At 46.6% G+C, this 16,200-nt stretch overlaps 1 protein-coding gene and 1 non-coding gene across 2 annotated transcripts in view; both read left to right on the top strand.

Annotated features, from left to right (window-relative positions):
- Positions 1 to 16,200, top strand: part of LOC126108932 (speckle-type POZ protein-like) — a 333,552-nt gene that overhangs the window by 242,698 nt on the left and 74,654 nt on the right. The gene's annotated exons all lie outside the window — the stretch shown is intronic.
- On the top strand, positions 5,682 to 5,756 carry Trnat-ugu (transfer RNA threonine (anticodon UGU)). Its single transcript has one exon. It is a non-coding gene; the product is annotated as a tRNA-Thr (tRNA).

Genomic DNA, 16,200 nt, shown 5'->3' with positions numbered 1-16,200 from the left:
AAAAAGCACTCCGTCTTCAGGCCACGAGTGGCCTACCGGGACCATCCGACCGCCGTGTCATCCTCAGAGGAGGATGCGGATAGGAGGGGCATGGTGTCAGCAGACCGCTCTCCCAGTCGTTACGATGGTATTCTTGACCGAAGCAGCTACTATTCGGTCGAGCAGCTCCTCAGTTGGCATCACGAGGCTGAGTGCACCCCGAAAAATGGCAACAGCGCATGGCGCATGGAGGGTCACCCATCCAAATGCCGTCCACGGCCAACAGCGCTTAACTCCGGTGATCTCACGGCAACCGGTGTATCCACAGCGGCGAGGCCGTTGCCCAAATATTTTATAATAAAAACCAAAATATAAAAGTACGCTCAAAACTGGAAGGAATAACTGAACGAATAAGAGAAACAAGGGATGAAAATGTGGCCTTACAGTGCAAAGCCAGAGGAAAGGCGGACGTAGGAAGGCTAGTTAAAAGATGGAAAAGAGGACAGAACAGGCCGGCAGGTCCACTGTGTGAAAGGAGGAGTAAGAAGAAGAAATGTGGCTGTAGTGGTAGATGTAACAGGGAATTTTTATATTTGTAACTGTAGTTTTCTGTGGTAACAGTACTGATAGTAGCGTATATAAAGTCACCAGTCAAATTAGTGAATGTAAGTTGAAAAGCGAAAACCTGTTGCTCTAATACTGTCACAATCGAGGAAGACCCGACTGAGAGTGTGGAGGTTAGGCGCTTAGATCCGAACAAATCAAACTTTTTTTAAAAAAACAAATTGATTAAAACAAATTAAAAATGAAAATGAAGGTCCTTTAACGTGTAAGTAGTGGTATGTTTCAAGAGTAACATTGCTCGACGTTAGCCCTTCAGCCGCAGTGACAGCCTCCAATCTTGTCCTGAAGCGATCGCACGCAGTCTTGGAACAGCGACATACGAGCGAATGCTGCTTGGATAGCGGTGCGAAAAGGTGCGACATTCGCGTGCCTCGTCTTACTGGCCACTCTTTCGAATACGCTCCAGACGCGTTAGCCGAGGGTGTTCCAGTTCGAACTTCTCAGGGGCCAGAACACGTCAACAGTATCCGAGAGCCGCTTCTGGGCTAAATGGCTCGTATGACGTTCTCCTCTGCCGTCCGACGCTCTGTTCGCTCGTTTACATTCAGTACTGACGCCAGTTTCCCCAGCGACAGCGACTTTCCTCCGAAATCGGTGCCTCAGCCTTTTCGATGACTGCCGCTATTCGTAACACGCGTTTGCTCGGAAGGGGTTTCCTCACCGGTTTAGCGGAACCTCCCCCAGACTTCTCCGGAGCATTATTGTCGGCCACGGCAGTTGGTCTCGCGTAGTCGAAGAATCGAACTATTTCGGTGGGCGAACGTCCAGTGCGAAGAGTTTCCACAATGGCGGCTGTTTGGTTGTACAGGGTGCGGTTGCGGCGCGGGAACTCCCTTATGTGAAACGCGCGGCACACAGCCTGTTACTCACTGTTGCGTGGGTTTCAGTGCAGTCAAAAGTGCGAGACTTTGGGTTTTTTAAAGGTTAGTTTAGTAGCGATCACGCAGTGGGAAAGGCAGCGCCGATCATGCAGGCCGTTGCGGCCTACTTGTCGAATGGACATTCGGTCATCAGGACTCAGCGTGCATGCGGGAAACAGTTCCACATCAGTTCCATGGTGAATCAGTTGTTATGTTGATAGACACCTTCACGGATACTGGAAGTGTGCAGATAAAGAAACCAGGACCTCAAGAACCAGCAGAACGCCTGAAAACATCGAGAGGGCGAGCATATCGATTTTGAATTCCCTCAAGCGATCTGCTCGCAATTTCTGAACGCACAGACGAATTCTTCACGAAGAGTTGAAATTTCACCCGTATAAACTGTCAGTGGTGCACTCACTTCATCCACGTGATGAGTGTGAAGTCTCGATCGATGAGCTGCCTCATGTGCTGCCTTAGTGTTCTCCAGCGACGAGGCACATTTTAATTTGTCTGGCCGCGTGGATAAACAAAATATGCGGTATTGGAGTGGCACGAGCCCCGAGAACTTCACGAGCGGCCCCTGCGTACAGAACGTGTGACTGTTTGGTGTGCACTGTCTAAAGTTGGCATTACTGGCCCACGGTTTTTCGAAGAGACCGATAAGCCAATGAAGGTCACATCTGAGCTATGTGTTCAGATATTCGAACACTTTATTCTTACAGAACTTGAAGAAGCGGATGTGGGTGATGTCTGGTTCCAACAAGGTGGCGCCACAGCTGACACGGCGCGAACCTAGATGTCCGTGTTGAGGGAACACTTGCTCCTTCTCCTCATCTCTTTCGGGGGCCAGCACGCTCGCCAGATTTATCGCCATTGCGACTCTTTGTTATGGGGCTGTCTCAGATCCAATCGTCCGCAAATGCTGGATGAGCTGCGGAACATTATTCGTGTTGCTATCACCGACATCGACAGAGACATGTTGGAAAAAGTGGACCGCAACCTCCGAGTTTTACTCTCCAAATGCATTGGGCAGAACGGAGGCCACCTTCAAGAAACCGTTTTCAAAACTTAATGGAACAAAACTTTAGATGTTACTCTTTGTAAAGAAAAAAGAATCAAATTGATGTCTCTATTACTTTCTGATTTACGATTTTTTTTAAATAAGGAAGCTCCCAGGACGTACCCTGTACTTGTGCGTAACATCTCTGCCATTTTGAGCTCGTGACCGTTTATTAGATAGCCACGGCTTTCACGAATGCCAATCCTGACCTCCGACGGAACTGACATTTGTCCGGATTTAAGAGCCGTACGCTCTAAAAAGATGCAACAGGTAAACTAAGTGTAGAGGTTCATATAGGTAGTCACTTACACGTCAGTGTCAATAGCGGGGAGAACTAAAGCTAACAAAAAAAACCTGTGAGAGACATTGTAAACTTATTTCAGTACTCAGAATATATAGAAGAAAGAGAGTAAAATAAATTAATTATCACGGAAATCTACATAAATTTAGGTGTGTACGTAACGGTCCGTCGTTGTTATTACGAAAGCGGATTGCGGTAAATAAGCAAATCAATAAATGACTCGTAGTTGAGGGAGCTCTCAGCCGAACACCAGGCGAGCTGAGGTGATGGCGCCGAGGGGGGACCCCAGCGGGGACAGCGTCGGCAGGAAAGCTCCAGCAGCACCATTTGCCTTTCGGCAGGGGAAACCTCCCAGAAACCGCGGTCAAAGCCAGTCTGCGGCGAGTCTTTGTAATTTTAAACCCTGTACGAAGTACGAAAGGATAACGCTTGCACTGTATACAGTGAAACTCTAAACTGTCCGGGGTGCCTGAGCTGCCGCTGATCACAGGCGATGCTGTTAAGCTCCATCTTACGTAAATCCGACTGTTGCAATGAAAATTTCGAGCCGAGATTTGCCGATAGACACTTAAGGTAGTGCCATTCTCCCACAAAGCAGGTTGCTTGTACAGAACACTCGTTGGATCCGTTACTGTAAACTGCTCTTCCCTCTGTGGCGCTTGCCGAGTCGGCTAGCGGAACAAGTATGGTGATGATGGTTGGTTTGTGGGGCGCTCAACGGCGTGGTTATCAGCGCCCGTACAATTATCCAATCTTTGCTCAGCCCAATTTCGCCACTTTCCTGGATGATGATGAAATGATGAGGACAACACAAACACCCAGTCATCTCGAGGCAGGTGAAAATCCCTGACCCCGCCGGGAATCGAACCCGGGACCCCGTGCTCGGGAAGCGAGAACGCTACCGCGAGACCACGAGCGGCGGACGGGAACATGTAGAAACGGTTCGAAGAAGAAGTTTGCGAATCGTCTCGGGTTTGTTTGGTTAGGCCGAGGCCGCCGGCAGGTTGCTCGGTAAACACTCCGCGTCGCTCGGACCCTTCTTCTCAGAATACGGAGAGTCTGCGGTCAAGTGCAGGGCGCTCTCGACGAAGCCCGCAGTGGGAGGTTTGCGCCAGCGGCGAAAGGCGATCGTGCGATCTCCAGTGGCCGATCCAGTACCGAGTACGAAACACCTCCACCAACAACTTGCTCGTACAGATTACTATTCCGATTTTAGATTCGGATCTCACAGCGCCGAGGAAAGACACGTCACCACCATAGCATTTACGTTTAGTTCAGCGTTTCTCTCACATACTTCTGTCAAGCAGCGTGTAATACATTGAAGCGTCAAAGAGACTGGTACACCTGCCAAATATCTTGTAAGGCCCCCGCGAGCACGCAGAAGTGCCACAACACGACGAGGCAGGGACTCGACTAATGTCTCGAGTAGTGTTGGGAATTGACTCCATGAAACCTGCGTGGCCGGCCGGAATGGCCGAGCGGTTCTAGGCGCTACAGTCTGGAACCGCGCGACCGCTGCGGTCGCAGGTTCGAATCCTGCCTCGGGCATGGATGTGTGTGATGTCCTTAGGTTAGTTAGGTTTAAGTAGTTCGAAGTTCTAGGGGACTGATGACATCACATGTTAAGTCCCATAGTGCTCAGAGCCATTTGAACCAAACCTGCGTGGCTGTCCAGAAATGCGTAAGAGTAGGAGGGGATGGAGATCTCTTCTGAAAAGCACGTTGCAAAGCATCCCAGATATGCTCAATAATGTTCACGTCTGGGGAGTTTGGTGGCCAGCGGAAGTGTTTAAGCTCAGAAGAGTGTTCGTAGAGCTACTCTGTAGCACTTCTGGACGTATAGGGTGTTGGAATTGACCAAGTTCGTCGGAATGCACAATGGTCATGAATGGAATTGAATACGCATGCCTAAACCGGTTCTTTTGGCACTTCAGTGTATATGAGGCACTGGGAGCCAAAGTTGCATAACTCAATTTTCGTACCTCTGAGAAATGAAAGGTTTTACGTTTTGTTTTATGTAAATTCATGCTTTATAGTGATTCGTAATTCATGAGACGAAATGTTTAAATGAATTGTTATAATTACGTTCACTACAGACATTTTAGTTATTTGTTGTCCTTCAGAGTTGGAGAACCACTTTCCCTGCCAGAAATTCACTCATAGTGCAAGGTAAAGTGGTATAAAACAAGAATTTTAGCACCCTTCTTTCAAAGTTTTGGTGAAGTCGAATACTTGAGAAAGAATACGCTGTCTTTTAATCCCCATAACTTCGATTTATTTATTAAACGTAAATGCAAAGTGATACAGTTAATGTGAGTCTGCACTTGTTGCTCCCATTATGCACTTTCCTCTCACAAATTGATTTAAAATAATTGCATTATTGTTGCTAATTACTAGAATGCTACCTACAGAGGGTGTCTAATAGTTCATCAGTGCGTTGACCTATGGGTTATCAACAAATTGTGAAACGTCCCCTTAGAAAAATTATAAATGACTGTGCTTAAACTGACACACAATATTTTTAGCGCAACGCAATCTGACTTTCAATAGTCCCTACAAAAGAATGGCCCTGACTAACATTAACCTATACCTTTCATGAATCACTTACCTCACAAAAATCTTCGTTACTCGAACTACTGCAATACAGCGACCGCCACTACTGCCAGCTAAATACATTATTCTAACTACTGAAAGCACTAACTACTGATAGGCATAGTTAGCAAATGAAAGATTTTGATAGAGAACGAACAATGTATTAGGCGCACTACGAATGTAGTGTTGTGGACATGTTGGGAATGTGGATCACACGGGGGGCGTGCAAGGGATAAGTCCCTGCAGACGCACTATCCTCTGTGCCCGCGGTGGCTCAGATGGATAGAGCGTCTGCCATGTAAGCAGGAGATCCCGAGTTCGAGTCCCGGTCGGGGCACACATTTTCGACATGTCCCCAATGAAGTGTATCAACGCCTGCTTGCAGCTACGGTGTCAATTTAATTATCATTTCATTTCTAGCAAAGCTGCATGGTCATCGACGGTAACTGTTCTTTCGGGAACAGATACTACCGTCATATATACAATGTATTTACCTTAATAGTTTTCAAAAGTCATAATATATATAGCAGTTCATGACATGCAGTCTTACAAATGTACTGTCTCTGATGGACACACGTCCAGACCATCCGCTCTCAAAACTCCACCACTGCTGGCGGCTCACCTCCAACTGCGCAACGCTACGCGCTGTTAACAGCCAACTGCCCAACACTGCAATAACAAATTCCAACAATGCAAACCAGCCACAGACTGCACACAGCACAGTCAGTGATTTTCATATAGAGCGCTACATGGCGTTACCAACATAAAAATCTTAACAGGCTACTTACAATTGTTGATTCGAAATGTCGAAATTTCTAGAAATGTAATTCTTCTCATGCAGATACTTGAGGAGACTTCACAGTGCAGCATGTCTGTTTACTCAGTTTCACCGTCCGCATCAACTGCCTCTGGCAAAGGCTCGGCGTGTTCAGGTGCAGATTCCTGAGCCGAACTTGCACTTGTCAGTAGGTCGCCGAAAGCTTGGTGCACCGACGCGTTGTACGGGAGAAGTGTCGTCACATCTCTCCTTCGACACGGAGTGCAAACTTACCTTATAAGACAATTTCTGCCTTAATTTAGAGCGGAAATAAACACGCAAGACAACACAGAACATGAGGACCACGGGGCATTGCCACTTGACTTAGACCACTATTCCCGCGAACGAGGGGAAGAATGTACAATATGTGATCAAAAGTATCCGGACACCTGGCTGGAAACGACTTATAAGTTCGTGGCCCCCTCCATCGGTAATGCTGGAATTCAATATGGTGTTGGCCCACCCATAGCCTTGATGGCAGCTTCCACTCTCGCAGGCATACGTTCAATCAGGTGCCGGAAGGTTTCTTGGGGAATGGCAGCCCATTCTTCATGGAGTGCTGCGCTGAGGACAGCTATCGATGTCAGTCGGTGAGGCCTGGACGAAGTCGGCGTTCCACAACTTCCCAAAGGTGTTCTGTCGGATTCGGGTCAGGACTTTGTACAGGCCAGTCCATTACAGAGATGTTATTGCCATGTAACCACTCCCCCACAGGCCGTACATTAAAAACAGGTGCTCGATCGTGTTGAAAGATCGAATCGCCATCTCCGAATTGCCCTTCAACAGTGGGAATTAAGAGTGTAGGCCTGTGCTGTGATAGTGCCACGCAAAACAACAAGGGGTGCAAGCCCCTCCATTAAAAACACTACCTCACCATAAAAACACTGCCTCCGAATGTTACTGTTGGCACTACACACGCTGGCAGATGATGTTCACTGGGCATTCGCCATACCAACACCCGGCCATCGGACCGCCACATTGTGTACCGTGATTCGTCACTCTACACAGCGTTTCTCCAGTGTTCAATCGTCCGATGTTTACGCTCCTTAGACCAAGCGAGAAGTCATTTGGCATTTACCGGCGTGATGTGTGGCTTATGAGCAGCTGGTCGACCATGAAATCCAAGTTTTCTCACCTCCCGCCTAACTGTCACAGTACTTGCCGTGAATCCTGATGCAGTCTGGAATTCCTGTGTGATTGTCTGGATAGATGTCTGCCTATTACACATTACGACCCTCTTCAACTGTCGGCGGTCTCTGTCAGTCAACAGACGAGGTCGGCCTGTACGCTTTTGTGCTGTACGTGTCCCTTCACGTTTCCACCTCACTATCATATCGGAAACAGTGGACCTAGGGATGTTTAGGAGTGTGGAAATCTCGCGTACAGACGTATGACACAAGTGACACCCGATCACCTGATCGTGAGTTTCGCGGAGCACTCGATCCTGCTCTCTCGCGATGTCTGATGACTACTGAGGTCGCTATATGGAGTGCCTGGCAGTAGGTGACTGCACAATGCACCTAATATGAAAGACGCATGTTTTTGGGGGTGTCCGGATACTTTTGATCACATAGTGTATTTAGAGCTCTCAAGTGGCTCCGTTGGGAGTTATCGTTGCGCTTTTCCCCACAACAAATTTCCGTGCGTTGTGAGTAAACTGAGTGTTATAGCTCAGAGACTACATTTTTTTGGCTTAGACCAGTTTGGTTCTCAGCGGCTCACATCTACCAGCAGCATTGTAGGGGCTCTCCAACTGAATTGGCATAGCACCTCAGTACTGGACAAAATGGAATTTCTGTTTGAAACCCAGGCATAGGCGCTTTAAGGGGGGTAGGACGTCAAAAATTTAAATAAAATTCGATTTTTCACAGGTATGCTTCTTTTGTAGCGAACATCTTCCTAAATAGTTTGATGTTTGAAACATATATATTTGAGACATTATAAGGCACATTATTTGGTCTTAAGTGGACCAAGATGCAGCGCCAGCATTTGTCCTTCATACGTAAGTGTATTTCCCTCTGTAAACTTCGAATGTTTATATTCGTGCCAGAGATTGCTATACGTGAAACAAATGACTACTGATATTGATACTTTCTTTGACGAAATGTCTTCATGGCTATTCCCAAAACCTAAGTGAAAATTTTGAAACGTCCCCTTTGAACAATTTATACATGACTGTGCTTAAACTGATACACAATTTTTTTTTGCGCAACGCAATCTGACTTTCGAAAATCCCTACAAAAGAAAGGCTCTGACTAACATTAACCTATACCTTTCACAAATCACTTACCTCACAAAAATCTTCATTACTCGAACTACTGCAATACAGCGAGCGCTAGTACTGCCAGCTAAATAAGAGATTCAAACTACCGAAGGCACTAAGTACTGATATGGATAGTTAGCAAATGAAAGATATTAATAGAGAACAAGCATTGTATTTACCTTAATAGTCATAATATATATATCAGTTCATGACAAATTTAAAAACTCCGCCATCTCTCTCCCCACATCCACCACTGCTGGCGGCTCACCTCCAACTGCGCAACGCTACGCGCTGTTCACATCCAGCTGCCGCTGCCCAACACTACAATGGCAGACAACAATGCAAACTAGCCACAGACTGCACACAGCACAGCCAGTGATTTTCATGCAGAGCGCTACGTAACATTGCCAATAAGAAAACCTAAACATCCTACTTACAATTTTAACCACTGCGTATAAGAAAGAGATACAGGAGCTGTGGTCTAGGGTTAGCGTCTTTGATTAGTAGTTAAAACTCCTTCGCTCCCGGGTTCGAATCCAGCCTCTGCTTAAACTTAATAATTAGCATTAGCGGCCGAAGACTTCCGGTATAAGTCACCACCCTCATTCCGCCAACGGCCTTGTCAAATAAGGGCGGAGGGGCGGGCAAAGGTTCAGGGCTCTCTGTCGTCCTAGGGGTGGGAAACTGCCGCTAAAGGCGGAAGAATCAACAAAGATCAACGGCATAAGGATGCAGAAGGCAATGGAAAACACTGCATTAAAGACACGGAACGTGTATCCACAGGACATGTGACCTGTAATTGAAAAAGTGTCGTGATGATCTCTCCTTCAGCAAAAGATTCCGGAATATTCCCCCAGTCGCATTACCAGCAGACTGTAAATGGGGAGGTTACCGTGAGAAAAATATTGAATAATCAACGAAAGGGTAACGTTCTACGAGTCGGGGCGTGGAATGTCAGAAGCTAGAACGTTGTAGGGAAACTATAAAATCTGAAAAGGGAAATGCAAAGGCTCAATCTAGCTGTAGTAGGCGTCAGTGAAGTGAAGTGAAAAGAAGACTAGGATTTCTGGTAAGATGAATATAGGGTAATATCAACAGCAGCAGAAAATGGTGTAACGGGAGTAGAATTCGTCATGAATAGGAAGGTAGGGCAGAGAGTGTGTTACTGTGAACAGTTCAGTGACCGGGTTGTTCTTATCGGAATCGACAGCAGACCAACACCGACAACGATAGTCCAGGTGTACATGCCGACGTCGCAGGCTGAAGATGAAGAGATAGAGAAAGTGTATGGAGATATTGAAAGGATAATACAGTATGTAATTGGGGATGAACAGCTAATAGTCATGGTGGACTGGAATGCAGTTGTAGGAGAAGGAATAGAAGGAAAGGTTACAGGAAATATGGGCTTGGGGCAAGGAATGGCGAATACTCTGTTCAAGAATCGCAAGAGGAAGAAGTATACTTGGAAAAGGCCGGCTGATACTGGAAGATTTCAGTTAGATTAGTTCATGGTCAGACAGAGATTCCGAAATCAGATACTGGATTGTAAGGCGTACTCAGGAGCAGACATAGACTCAGATCACAATATGCGAACAGCTCAGTAGGCAGCACAGTGAAGAGCAATGGACATCTCTAAAAGGGCCATCACAGAAGCTGGGAAGGAAAAACATAGGTACAAAGAAGGTAACTGCGAAGAAACCATTGGTAACAGAAGAAATACTTCAACTGATCGATGAAACGAGGAAGTACAAAAATGTTCCGAGAAACTCAGGAATATAGAAATACAAGTCGCTGAGGAATGAAATAAATAGGAAGTGCAGGGAAGCTAAGACGGAATGGCTGCAGGAAAAATGTGAAGACATCGAAAAAGAAATGATTGTCAGAGGGACAGACTCAGCATACAGGAAAGTCAAAACAACCTTCGGTGACATTAAAAGCAAGGGCGATAACATTAGGAGTGCAACGGTAATTCCACCGTTAAATGCAGACGAGAGAGTGAATAGGTGGAAAGAAGACATTGAAAGCCTCTACGAGGAGGGAGATTTTTCTGATGTGATAGAAGAAGAAACAGGAGTCCATTTAGAAGAGATAGGGGATCCAGTTTAGAATCAGAATTTAAAAGAGCTTTGGAGGACTTAAGATCAAATTAGGCAAAAGGAAAAGATAACATTCCATCAGAATTTGTAAAATCATTGGGGAAGTGGCAACATAACGACTATTGACGCTGGTGTGTAGAATGTATGAGTCTGGCAACATACCATCTGACTTGCGGAAAAGCATCAGCTACACAATTCCGAAGACGGCAAGAGCTGACAACTGCGAGAATTATCGCACAATCAGCTTAACAGCGCATGCATGCAAGAATAATATACAGAAGAATGGAAAAGGAAATTGAGGATGCGCTAGATGACGATCAGTTTGGCTTTAGGAAAGTTAAAGGCACGAGAGAAGCAATTCTGACGCTGTGGTTACTGATGGAAGCAAGACTAAAGAAAAATCAAGACACATTCATAGGATTTGTCGACCTGGAAAAAGCGTTTGACAATGTAAAATGGTGTAAGGTGTTGGAAATTCTGAAAAAAGTAGGGGCAGGCTATAGAGAGAGACGGGTCATATACAATGTGTACAACAGCCAAGAAGGAATTATAAGAATGGACGACCAAGAACGTAGTGCTCGTATTAAAGAGGGTGTAAGACAAGGATGTAGTATACTGTTCAATCTGTACATAGAGGAAGCAATGATGGAAATAAAAGAAATCTTCAGGAGGGGAATTAAAATTCAAGCTGAAAGGATATCAGTGATACGATTCGCTGAGTGAAAGTGAAGAAGAATTAAATGATCCGCTGAACGTAATGAACAGTCTAATGAATACAGAGTATGGACTGAGAGTAAATCGAAGGAAGACGAAGGCAATGAGAAGTAGTAGAAATGAGAACAGCGAGAAACTTAACATCGGGATTGATGGTCACGAAGTGGACGAAGTTAAGGACTTCTGCTACCAAGACAGTAAAATAACCAATGACGGACGTAGCAAGGAGGACATCACAAGCAGACTAGCGATGGCAAAAAGAGCATTCCTGGCCAAGAGAAGTCTACTGATATCAAATATCGGCCTTAATTTGAGGAAGAAATTTCTGAGAATGTACATCTAGAGTACACCATTGTATGGTAGTGAAACATGGACTGTGGGAAAACCGGAACAGAAGAGAATGGAAGCATTTGAGATGTGGCGCTATAGCCGAATGTTGAAAAGTTGGTGTGCTGAAAAAGTAAGGATTGAGGAGGTTCTGCGCAGAATCGGAGAGGAAAGGAATGTGTGGAAAACACTGATAAGGAGAAGGGACAGGTAGACAGGACATCTGCTAAGACATGAGGGAATGAGTTCCATGGTACTAGAGGGAATAATGAATGTTGTGAAGAAAAAGATTCCGAGCTTTTCCGCTCTAATGTTTTAATCATGTCACCTGAAGATGTGGCTTTAACGACGCGACACCGGTAGAGGTATAGTAATAAAAGACCAAAATACAACTGAAGCGATTGAAAGTGTCAGTTTACCTTCTTTTTCAGATAAGAGGGAAGGTCATTTACATATATCAAGAGCAGAAGGGGACCCATGATCTAACCCTGTGGAACATCTAAAGTAATTTCACACCAGTAAGCCGAAGGGGGAAACTTCGAGATGAGAAACGTGTTCCGTGTGGGGACAGCTTTAACTGAAGGTGTGTTCCGAGCAGACACCGCTATTACGCACAGGTACACAAATGGCGCATTGAAGCGCTTGCAATTCTTTGCAGTCCTAAGGTGCCAATGTCGGAAGTAAGTCTGCCTTCGTAGCCAGGTGATCGGCTTCTCTAAATGCTATGCGGAGGCCTCGCGTTCAGTTCTATATTTTTTTCCTCGGTAGGAGAACTGGAATGGGACGCATCCAGCCTCGTGATGCCAGCTGAGGAACCACTCGGCTGGGAAGCGGTCATTCCGAGGGCGTTAGAGAGAGGTCGCTGACCCCACTCCTCGACCTCACAAGAGTCGCGTTCGTGCCTCAATTTAGCGCCACCGACGACCTTCCGTAGGGCTAAATAGGCCAGTAGCCCTACCTACGTATGTGCTTTTGTCGTTTTAGCTAATGACGAGCAAGTTATCTACATTACATGCCACATAACACATTCACATTCTGTAGGACGCATTCCTGGAAACGAGAACACATCCTGACGCGCCGTACATCGCGTTCGCGTGTTGATTCAGTCCGGTAGGCGTCCTTCCGCGGTGCACAATAAGCCGGTAGCGTCGTCTACACACGCGTGGCTTTAATTGCTTCGCTAAACCAGTAGCCAACAATGTGCCTGCAGCGCTCCAGAGCACTCGAGCTGTGTCGGCCGCGTCACCGCGTATGCGGTGGCTCCTCCGTGCCTGTCGAAACGCTCAGTGAAATCATCAGAGTCGTGTCAGAAAGGGCCAATTACATCACTGCTGCTACATTTTGCCTCTACCTGCACTACATCTGAAGCGAGTTACGTCTTCCGTCTCGGAAGTAGCACCCTCTGCTGAAGGTTCTCCAGTCCTACTCTTCCACCACTCAGCAAGTAACTACGTCTTCACGCTTATCTTCGTGGTTCGCTGTTCATACACTGATGGAAAAAAACCACACCACTAGCAAGGAGTTGTGCGGCACAAACGAAACACAGTAGGCGTGTTCCTCCATCTGGAAGATAACGTCTATCCGAATTTCGCGCGAGTCGCATGAGAGTGGCGCTAGTCTGAGGATGCAGATCAGATCTCGTTCAAATACACGCTGCAACGGTCGTGAGCGTCAGCCATGTTTGAGATAGCAAGTGGTGAGTTGACGTTACTCAAGACTGCCTTTAACCCTAGAACGGTCGGGCGAAAAATAACTTCAAGAACGGTCAGGCTGTATCTGTACCACGCAATAAATAAAACGGTTATAGCAACTGACAAAGAGTATATTTACACCAAATGACAAATTTTTATTTTGTTCATGTAGTACTAAATGCTGTAGTGATATTATTTTAAATTTTTAATCATACAATAATTGTAAAAAGCCTGAAAAACATACTCCTTAGCAGTACTAAATGTAAGTAAAGAGGAAATATAAGTAATAAAATTTGATTGAAGTACGAATATACACTCCTGGAAATTGAAGTAAGAACACCGTGAATTCATTGTCCCAGGAAGGGGAAACTTTATTGACACATTCCTGGGGTCAGATACATCACATGATCACACTGACAGAACCACAGGCACATAGACACAGGCAACAGAGCATGCACAATGTCGGCACTAGTACAGTGTATATCCACCTTTCGCAGCAATGCAGGCTGCTATTCTCCCATGGAGACGATCGTAGAAATGCTGGATGTAGTCCTGTGGAACGGCTTGCCATGCCATTTCCACCTGGCGCCTCAGTTGGACCAGCGTTCGTGCTGGACGTGCAGACCGCGTGAGACGACGCTTCATCCAGTCCCAAACATGCTCAATGGGGGACAGATCCGGAGATCTTGCTGGCCAGGGTAGTTGACTTACACCTTCTAGAGCACGTTGGGTGGCACGGGATACATGCGGACGTGCATTGTCCTGTTGGAACAGCAAGTTCCCTTGCCGGTCTAGGAATGGTAGAACGATGGGTTCGATGACGGTTTGGATGTACCGTGCACTATTCAGTGTCCCGTCGACGATCACCAGTGGTGTACGGCCAGTGTAGGAGATCGCTCCCCACACCATGATGCCGGGTGTTGGCTCTGTGTGCCTCGGTCGTATGCAGTCCTGATTGTGGCACTCACCTGCACGGCGCCAAACACGCATACGACCATCATTGGCACCAAGGCAGAAGCGACTCTCATCGCTGAAGACGACACGTCTCCATTCGTCCCTCCATTCACGCCTGTCGCGACACCACTGGAGGCGGGCTGCACGATGTTGGGGCGTGAGCGGAAGACGGCCTAACGGCGTGCGGGACCGTAGCCCAGCTTCATGGAGACGGTTGCGAATGGTCCTCGCCGATACCCCAGGAGCAACAGTGTCCCTAATTTGCTGGGAAGTGGCGGTGCGGTCCCCTACGGCACTGCGTAGGATCCTACGGTCTTGGCGTGCATCCGTGCGTCGCTGCGGTCCGGTCCCAGGTCGACGGGCACGTGCACCTTCCGCCGACCACTGGCGACAACATCGATGTACTGTGGAGACCTCACGCCCCACGTGTTGAGCAATTCGGCGGTACGTCCACCCGGCCTCCCGCATGCCCACTATACGCCCTCGCTCAAAGTCCGTCAACTGCACATACGGTTCACGTCCACGCTGTCGCGGCATGCTACCAGTGTTAAAGACTGCGATGGAGCTCCGTATGCCACGGCAAACTGGCTGACACTGACGGCGGCGGTGCACAAATGCTGCGCAGCTAGCGCCATTCGACGGCCAACACCGCGGTTCCTGGTGTGTCCGCTGTGCCGTGCGTGCGATCATTGCTTGTACAGCCCTCTCGCAGTGTCCGGAGCAAGTATGGTGGGTCTGACACACCGGTGTCAATGTGTTCTTTTTTCCATTTCCAGGAGTGTAGATGAGAATAAGTTCTAGAACTAAGGAGCAAAAATGTTGAATTTTCATTATACAGGGTCACAATTATTGAACGACGTGAAATGAAATAGTCATAACTTCTGACCGGTTTGCGTCAGGACAGCCAAACTGCACCGATGGCCGCGGGGCATGCTGTATGGTTTCGTTTGGTCATGCAGCCTACTCTCATTTGGATGGCTTCGCAGCAGGCGAGACTGTCGCATCTGGTGGACTGAGAAGCCGCATTTCGCGATCGAGAAGTCTCTTCACCCTTTTAATATTTTTGTGGGATCTAAAATTTAAAAACCGCTCTCACACCGGCCTGATTTAGCTTCACTGATCAGGATAGTAAAAAACATGCGTACATTAAGGGAATTTTCATTCACAAAGCAGGCTTATCACTTCACACAGTTCAATACTGTTCTATCCTGATTATATTGAGCTTAACTTAAATTCCATAAGGCAGTGAAGCAATTTCGAAGTCTCGGTGCGACGAAAATTGTCAGTCGATCTCCTGAAAACATTTGTAATAATTATTAACTTTCGGTGATCACATGGGGAAGACCGGAGATCTGCTGGTAAGACCGTGTTAGCCTATTTATTGGAAGTAATAAACTGGATATCTTGAGCGTACAAAACGGCAGGTTCGTCCAGTGTAAATCAGACGTTCCCCACTGATCCCGTGCAACACAGCGTAGTAAGGAGACACTGTCAATAGTAATCAGTTAAATAACACGCGAACACACTTACTTTTGTTTAGTTCATGTATTAAATTCTTTCTCACACAGAATCTCATCAAGACGGCGACTATCTCAACAATACCTACATATACATCTTCGTTCTTTCACGGCTAATCGGCAAGCACCCCTTCATTCTTTTCATAAGAGAAAACATAGATAGCAGAGAAGCTATTCCATGGAGTAAACGGACGCTCCAAGGAATAATAGGGCTTGAAACTACTTTGCACTGATAATCGTCGTATATTAAAGTTTAGGAATCGGTAAGATAAGAAGAGATATTTCGAGATATGCACTGAGTTATATAATTTATAAAATTTCTGAAAATATCGCGGAGAGACCGCTGCAAGAAACATTAAATCGTTCCTCGCTGCGAGCAAAGTTGATATGTATTCACTTTGT

Source organism: Schistocerca cancellata, chromosome 11 (assembly GCF_023864275.1).
Source record: "Schistocerca cancellata isolate TAMUIC-IGC-003103 chromosome 11, iqSchCanc2.1, whole genome shotgun sequence".
Taxonomy (NCBI): Eukaryota; Metazoa; Arthropoda; class Insecta; order Orthoptera; family Acrididae; genus Schistocerca; species Schistocerca cancellata.
Note: the sequence above shows the minus strand (reverse complement) of the source record. Positions and strands in the feature narration are given on the sequence as shown.